Raw genomic sequence first — 8998 nt, 5'->3', positions numbered from 1 at the left:
ATAATCATCTTCATTCTTCTCATGTTGCTGCAATAAATCTTTGTACAACACTTTCTTGTTGAATATGACATCCCTGCTTCTTACAATTTTATGATTTTCAAAATCCCAAAGCCTATAACCAAATTCATTAATGCCATATCTAAAAAAATACACATTTCTTTGACTTAGCTTCCAACTTGGTTCTATTTTTAGAATCTATATGAGCAAAAGCTTCACAAGTGAAGGTCTTGAGAAAAGAATAACTTACCTTCTTACTAGTCCATGCTTCTTCTGGAATATCACAACCCAAAGGAGTAGAGGGACCTCTATTAATCAAATATACAATAGTATTCATAGCCTCCACCCACGTGTAAGGGCAACCCAACATGCAACCTCATGCTCCTTGTGTGCTCCATTATAGTCCTGTTCATCCGTTCAACCACTTCATTTTTTTGTGGAGTCCTTGGAATAGTTTTTTGTCTATGAATACCATTAGTGGAGCAATAATCTTCAAATTCATGACTGCAATACTCACCACCATTATTAGATCTGAGACATTTTAATTTCTTACTAGTCTCATTTTCAACCAAGCATTTCCATTTCTTAAAAGTTTGAAATACATAAAATTTTTGTTTAAAGAAATATACCCATACTTTTCTAGTTGTGTTATCAATAAATGTAACATAATAATGAGAGCCACCAAGGGAAGATACCTGAGTTGGTCCCCATACATCAGTATGCACAAGCTCTAATTTCTCCTTCTTCTTTTTCTTCCCAGTCTTCACAAAACTCACTCTCTTTTGTTTTCCATACACAAAATTTTCATAGAAATCCATATTAACACATTTTAAACCTGGTAAAACTTTCTTTCAATGAAGTACTTTCATACCTTTCTCACTCATGTGCCCAAGTCTTTTGTGCCATAGCTCTGTATGAGAATTTATAGTAGCTATTTGTTCTTCTTGCTCAACTACAACAACTATTTCTGAACATTCATTTTTCTTTGAAACAATTAAAGAAGAAGGAACAATATGACCTGTACAAAGATATAAGGTGCCTACTTTCACACCTTTTACTACTACAAGGGAACCTTTTGAAATCTTCCAATTTTTATCATTAAAAGTAACTACACAACCCTCATCATCGAGTTGCCATGCTGAAATTAAATTCCTACTTAGCCTTGGAACATGCCTTACCTCATCTAGTAGCCAATGATTCCCATTCTACAACTTAATCTTAACTTTTTCGTTTCCAACAATCTGACAGGGTTCATTGTCCCCCAAATAAACAAGTCCAAAATCCCCTTGGACATAATCAATGAAATAACCTCTATGAGGTGTAGCATGAAATGAAGCACCAAAATCTAAAACCCATGAATCATCAACACTTTCTAAAGACAGAAGCAAAGCATCCTCTTCAGATTTGTTACTTACCACATTTGCCTCCTTGTCTCCAACTGGTTTGTTTCCTTCATTTTTCTTTCGATTCCAAAAATCTTTTTTTTTGTGCCCTGGTTTCCCACAGTACCAATAGTCATTTAGTCCTCTCAATTGAGACCTCCTTCCCTTTGACTTTCCTCTTAATTTCTCACGATTTTCAGAATTACTTCCTCTCTCTGTCGTTATGCCCCTACTTTGTGCATTCAAAGCACTTCATAATGTAGATCTACTTGAGGTTTTCTTACAAGTTTCCTTACTCAAAACAACACCAATCACATCATCATATTTTAGGGTACTAGATCTAGAAACATAATTACTCACAACTATTGCCAGTCCATTCCAACTTTCAATCAAAGAACACAAAATTAAGAGATCCCTAATTTCTTCATCAAAATTGATACCCATAGAAGATAACTAACTAATAATAGTATTAAACTCATTTAAATGATCTGCAACAGATCCACCTTCTGCCATTTTCATATTAAATAAACACTTCATGTGAAATACCTTGTTTGAAGTGGAGGGCTTTTCATACAGTTTCGCTAGGGTTTGCATCAATTCTTCTATCATCTTTGCTTTTGTAATATTAATTGCCACTGATGGTGCCAAGCATAATTGAATGCTTCCAAGTGTCTTTTCTATCTAAAAGATCTCATTCATCATTTGACATAGATCCCTGATTCTTGGCTTTGCCTTCCAATGACTTCCATAAATCCTTCTGATAAAGATAGCTTTCCATTTGCATCTTCCGTAACTGGAAGTTCTGCCCATTAAACCTATCAACCCTTAGCTTACCCTCGTCTGCCATTTCTCCCACTCAACTGTGAGACCTTCCTATAGAGGATAACTAAAAAACAACCTTGCTCTAATACCACTTGTTAGAATTAAACCAAGGATAGAAAATAACAATTACATGCAAATATAACCAATATAAGAAAATAATAGATCACATAGAAAAGAACACAAGACACCAAGATTTAACGTGGTTCACCCAATCCTTGGGTTACGTCCACCAAACAACAAGTCAAATATTATTACGATCCAATAATTATAACCTAATTACAATCGATAATCCCTTACAACTCAATATCACCGCAAGAACTAATTTCACATCACAACTATGAAACAATCCCTAACCCTAAGCTCTTTTATACAAGTATTTTGACTTCTTTAGGGTTATAATTAATAATTACATGTCGGCCCAAAATCCTGATCAGTCACCACAATCTAACACTCCCCTCCCCTTCCCTCCGCTCCCCTTCCCCCCCTCTCTCTTCCTCTTATACACTCTTCTTTTCTCTCTACTCTTACTCCCTCTCCCTTTTCCTTTTCCTCTCCCATTCTGCCCCCTCTCTCCCCCACTTTCCCTCACTCCCTCATGCCTTCTCCATGTCACCTTCCACCGCTTTTCCTAACTTATGCACTCCCCCTTACTATCTTCTCTTTCTTTACACACTCCACTCTCCCTCCCTCCCCTTTGCCCCCTCTCCCCTCCCCACCTTTTTCTCCATGTCACCATCCCCCACTTTTCCTAACTTATGCACTCTCCCTTACTATCTGCTTTTGCTCCCTTCCCCCCTTTTCTCTCTTACACTCTCCACTCTCTCTTCCCCCCCCTTCCCCCTCTCTCCAATTTTTCTCTTGCTATCCCCTTTCTCTTCCTCTTATACACCCTCCCTTGCTCTCTTCTCTTGCTCCCTCCCCCTTTTCATTTTCCTTTCCAACTCCCCCCTCCCTCTCTTGCTTTCCCTCACTCTCTATCCCCTTCTCCATGTCACCGTCTCCCCTTTGTCCCCTCTCCTCCCCCCTTTTCTCCCTCTCACACTCTCCACTCTCCCTCCCTCCCCATTCCCTCATTCCCCACTCCCCCCCCTTTTCTACATTTCCACTCTCTCTCCCTCCCCATTTCTCCATTCCCCACTCCCCTCGCCCTTTTTGACATTTCCACTCTCTCTCTCCCTCCCATTGCCCCTTTCTCTCTATCCCACCCCCTTTTCCTTTTCCTCTCCACCTCCCCCCTCCCTCCTTCACTTTCCTCTCTCTCTAGCTCTCCCCTTCTCCATGTCACCATCTCCCCTTTGTTCCCTCTCATCCCCCCATTTTCTCCCTCTTACACTCTCCACTCTCCCTCCCCCCTTGCCCCATTCCCCACTCCCCCACCCCTTTCTCTATTTCCGCTCTCCCTCCCTCCCCTTGCTCCTCTCTCTCTCTATCCCACTCCCCCTCCCATTCTTTCTTTCCCTCACTCTCTATCCCCTTCTCCATGTCACCATCTCCCTTTTGCCACCTCTCCTCCCCCCTTTTCTCCCTCTGACACTCTCCACTCTCCCTCCTTCCCCCTTGCCCCATTTCCCACTCCCCCCTACCTTTTTCTATATTTTCACTCTCTCTCTCTCCCTCCCTCCCCTCCCTCCTCTCAGCTCTCTCTATCCCACCGCCTTTTCCTCCTCTCTCTCTCCCCTTCTCCATGTCACAATCTCCCCTTTGTCCCCTTCCCTTCCCCTTGCAACATTCCCCACTCACCCCTTCCCCCCACCTTTTTCTCCATTTCCTCCAACCCTCCCTCCCCCTTGTCCCATTGCCCACTCCCCTTGCCCTTTTCTCCACTTCCAATCTCCATCCCCGCTTTCCGCTCTCTCTCTCTCTCTCTCTCTCTCTCTCTCTCTCTCTCTCTCTCTCTCTCTCTCTCTCTCTCTCTCTCTCTCTCTCTCTCCCACTCCTCCCCTTCCGTCACTCATTTTCCCTCAATCTCTCTCCCCTTCTCCATGTCACTCACCCTCTCCCCTCCCCTTTTTCCCACTCACACTCCACTCTCCCTCCCTCCCCCTTGCCCCATTCCCCACTCCCCCCCACCTTTTTCTCCATTTCCATTCCCCATCTCTCTCCTTTGCCCTCTCTCTCTATCCCACTCCTCCACCTCCCTCCCTCATTTTCCCTCGGCCTCTCTCCCCTTCTCCATGTCACCATCTCCCCTTTGTACCCTCCCCTTTTCCTATTTTTCCCTCTCACACTCTCCCTCCCTCCTCTCTCCTCCCTCTCACACTCTCCCTCCTTCCCCTCCCTCCCTTACTTTCCCTTACTCTCTCTACCCTTCTCTATGTCACCATCTCCCCTTTTCCTTCTCCCCAACTCCTCACCTTCCCTTGTTATTTCTCCCCTTATCCATGTCACCATCTCCCCTTTTACTTCTCTCCCACTCCTCACCCTCTCTCCCTCACTTTCCCTTGCTCTTTCTCCACTTCTCCATGTCACCATCTCCCCTTTTCCTTTGCCTCTCCCACTCCACCCCTTCCCTCCTTCACTTTCTTTGCTCTCTCTCCCCTTCTGTATCCCTCCATTTTTCTTTCACACTCTCCATCCCTCCCTCCTCCTTGTCCCATTCTCCACTCCCTCATCCTTTTCTCCATTTTCATTCTCTCTCCCTCCCCTCCCTCCCTTACTTTCCCTTGCTCTGTCTCCCCTTCTTTGTGTCACCATCTCCCCTTTTCCTTCTCTCCCACTCCACACCCTCCCTCCCTCACTTTGCCTCATTCTTTCTCCCCTTCTCCATGTCACCATCTCCCTTTTTCATTTTCCTCTCCCACTCCTCCCCCTCCCACCTTCACTTTCCCTTGCTCTCTCTCCCCTTCTCCATCCTTCTATATCCCTTTCATATTCTCTACTCTCCCTCCCCCCTCCTTTTCTCCATTTCCACTCTCTCTCCCTCCCCTTCCCTCCTCTCCCTTCCCTTAGCCTCCCTCCCTCATGCTTTCTCCCCTTCTCCATGTTACCATCTCTCCTTTTCCTTTCCTCTCCCACTCCTCTGCATCCCTCCTTCACTTTCCCTCACTCTCTCTCCCCTACTCCATGTTACCATCTCCCTTTCACACTCTTCCTCCCTCACCCTTGCCCCATTCCCCACTCCCCTCTTCCTTTTCTCCATTTCCACTCTCCCTCCCTCCCCTTCCACCCTTCCCCTTTTCCCTTCTCTTCTCCCACTCCTCCTCCCCTCCCTCCCTTACTTTCCCTCACTCTTTCCACCCTTCTCCATGTCACCATCTCCCACTCCTCCCCCCCTGCCCTCTCTCTCTCTCTCTCTCTCTCTCTCTCTCTCTCTCTCTCTCTCTCTCTCTCTCTCTCTCTCTCTCTCTCCCCCTTCTCCCCCCCCTTCTCCATATCACCAAGGATGAAGAATGTAGTCAAAGATGCATGCAAAGCTTGCAATCTCTGCAGAAAGGTGATAGCCTCTCCCCTTTTCCTTCTTATATCCCACTCCTCACCCTCCCTCCATTATTTTCCCTCACTCTTTGTCCCCTTATCCATGCCACCATCTCCCCTTTTCCTTCTCCTCTCCCACTCCTCACCCTCCCTCCCTCACTTGTTGTCCCCTTCTCCATGTCACCATCTCCCCTTTTCCTTTTCCTCTCCCACTCCTCGCCCTTGCCCCATTCCCCACTCCCCCCATCCTTTTCTCCATTTTCACTCTCCCTCCCTCTCCTTCCCCCCTTCCTCCCCCCCTCCCTCCCACCCTCACCCTCCGTCCCTCCCTTACTTTCCCTCACTCTTTCTCCTCTTCACCATGTCACTATCTCCCCTTTTCCTTTTCCCCTCCCACTCCTCCTCCCTCCTTAACTTTCCCTCACTCCATCTCCCCTACTCCATGTCACCATCTCCCCTTTTCCTTTTCCTCTCCCACTCCTCCTCCCTCCTTCACTTTCCCTCACTCTATCTCCCCTAATCCATTTCACCATCGCCCTTTCACACTCTCCCCCTTGCCCCATTCCCCACTCCCCCTGTCCTTTTCTCCATTTCCACTCTTCCTCCCCCCTCTCCCTCCCTCTCCCTCCCTCCCTCACTTTCCCTCTCTCTTTCTCCTCTTATCCATTCACCATCTCCCCTTTTCCTTCTCCTCTCTCACTCCTCACCCTCCCTCCCTCACTTTCACTTGCTCTTTGTCCCATTCTCCATGTCACCATCTCTCCTTTTCCTTTTCCTCTCCTGCTCCTCCCCCTCTCTCCTTCACTTTCCCTCGCTCTATCTGCTTTTTACACTCTCCATTCTCCCTCCCTCCCCCTTGCCCCATTGCCCCATTCCTTACTCCCCCCATCCTTTTCTCCATTTTTACTCTCCCTCTCTTCCCTTCCCCACTTCCCCCCCCCCACGCCCCCCCATCTCCCTCCCTCACTTTCCCTCACTCTTTCTCCCCTTCTCCACGTCACTATCTCCCTTTTTCCTTTTCCTCTCCCACTCCTCCTCCTCCCTTCACTTTCCCTCACTCTATCTCCCCTACTCCATGTCACCATCTCCCCTTTTTATTTTCCTCTCCCACTCCTCCTACCTCCTTCACTTCCCTTGCTCTATATCCCCTACTCCATGTCACCATCTCCCTTTCACACTCTCCCCCCCCCTCCCCCTTACCCCATTCCCCACTCCCCCCGTCCTTTTCTCCATTTCCACTCTCCCTCCCTCCCCTTCCACCCTCTCCTTTTCCTTCTCCTCTCCCACTCCTCTCCTCCCACCCTTACTTTCCCTTGCTCTCTCTCCCCTTCTCCATGTCACCATCACCCCGTTTCCTTTTCCTCTCCCACTCCACCCCCTCCCTCCTTCACTTTTCCCTACCTTCTCTCCCCTTCTACATCCCTCCATCTCCCTTTCACACTCTCCATCCCCCCTCCCCCATGCCCCATTCCCCACTCTCCCTCGTCCTTTTCTCCATTTCCACTCTCCCTCCTCCCCTCCCCTCTCCCACTCCTCACCCTCCCTCCTTCACTTTCCCTTGCTCTATCTTCCCTACTCCATGTTACCATCTCCCTTTCACACTTTGCCCCTCCCTCCCCCTTGCTACATTCCCCACTTCCCCCATCATTTTCTTCATTTCCACTGTCCCTCCTTCCCCTTCCACCCCTCCCCTTTTCCTTCTCCTCTCCTACTCCTTCCCTCCTTCCCTTACTTTTCTTCACTCTCTCTCCCCTTCTCCATGTCACCTTCTCCCCTTTTGCTTATCCTCTCCCACTCTTCACCCTCCCTCTCTCACTTTTCTTTGCTCTTTCTCCCCTTCTTCATGTCACCATTTCCCCTTTTCCTTTTCCCCTCCCACTCCACCCCATCCCTCCTTCACTTTTCCCCACTCTCTCTCCCCTTCTGCATCCCTCCATCTCCCTTTCACACTCTCCAACCCCCTCCCCCTTGCCCCATTCCCCACTCCCCCTTGTCCTTTTCTCCACTTCCACTCTCCCTCCCTCCCCTCTCCTCTCCCAATCCTCCCCTTGCTCTCTCTCCCCTTCTCCATGTCACCATATCCCCTTTTCCTTCTCCTCTCCCACTACTCACCCTCCCTCCCTCACTTTCCTTCACTCTTTCTCCCCTTCTCCATGTCACCATCTCCCCTTTTCCTCTTCCTCTCCCACTCGTCTCCTTTCCTCCTTCACTTTCCTTCACTCTCTCTCTCCCCTTCTGCATCCCTCCATCTCCCTTTCACACTCTCCCTCCCTCCTCTTGCCCCATTCCCCACTCCCCCCATCCTTTTCTCCATTTCCACTATCCCTCCCTCTCCTTCCACCCTTCCCTTTTTCCTTTTGATCTCCCACTTCCCCTCCCTCCCTTTCTTTCCCTTGCTCTCTCTTCCTTTCTCCATGTCACCATCTCCCCTTTTCCTTCTCCTCTCCCACTCCTAACCCTCCCACCATCTCTGCTTTTCCTTTTCCTCTCCCACTCCTCCCCCTTCCTCCTTCACTTTTCGTCACTCTCTCTCCCCTACTCCATGTCACCATCTCCCTTTCACACTCCCCCTCCCCCTTGCCCCTTTCCCCACTCCCCCCATCCTTTTCTCTATTTCCACTCTCCCTCCCTCCCATTCCACCCTTTCCTTTTTCCTTCTCCTCTGCCACTCCTCCCCTCCTTTCCTTACTTTTCCTCAATCTCTCTCCCCTTCTCCATGTCACCATCTTCCCTTTCATTTCTCCTCTCCCACTCCTAACCCTCCCTCCCTCACCTTCCCTCACTCTTTCTCCCCTTCTCCATGTCACCGTCTCCCCTTTTCCTTTTCCTCTCCCACTCCTCCCCCTCCCTCCTTTACTTTCCCTCGCTCTCTCTCCCCTTCTCCATCCCTCTATCTCCCTTTCACACTCTCCACTCTCCCTCCCTCCCCCTTGCCCCATTCCCCACTCCCCTCGTCCTTTTCTCCAATTCCACTCTCTCAACTCCTCCCCTCCCTCCCTTACTTTCCCTCACTTTCTCTCCCCTTCTCCATGTCACCATCTCCCCTTTTCCTTCTCCTCTCCCACTCCTAATCCTACCTCCCTCACTTTCCCTTGCTCTTTATCCCCTTCTCCATGTCACTATTTCCCTTTTCCCTTTCCTCTCCCACTCCCCCCCTCCCTCCTTCTCATGAGCTTACTAATAAAATTGAGGTTTCTATTGTGGAAACTTTAAACTCCCACCTCCGAAAAACTTCTAAGAAGACTTAGTATTTTATTGTGATGGTTTTTCTATGAGTTGTTTAGATGGTCAACTAGGACATACACTAGAGTTTGTCTTCATGATTTCTTTTATGATGTATATCTATTCAATATATTATGATGAGTGTGTGTTTTAACTTTGGA

The sequence above is a fragment of the Cupressus sempervirens genome, chromosome 4, assembly GCF_028749045.1.
Source record: "Cupressus sempervirens isolate cs-2001-9-10 chromosome 4, ASM2874904v1, whole genome shotgun sequence".
Lineage (NCBI taxonomy): Eukaryota > Viridiplantae > Streptophyta > Pinopsida > Cupressales > Cupressaceae > Cupressus > Cupressus sempervirens.
The sequence above is the reverse complement of the archived record's forward strand: the minus strand, read 5'-3'. Positions refer to the sequence as shown.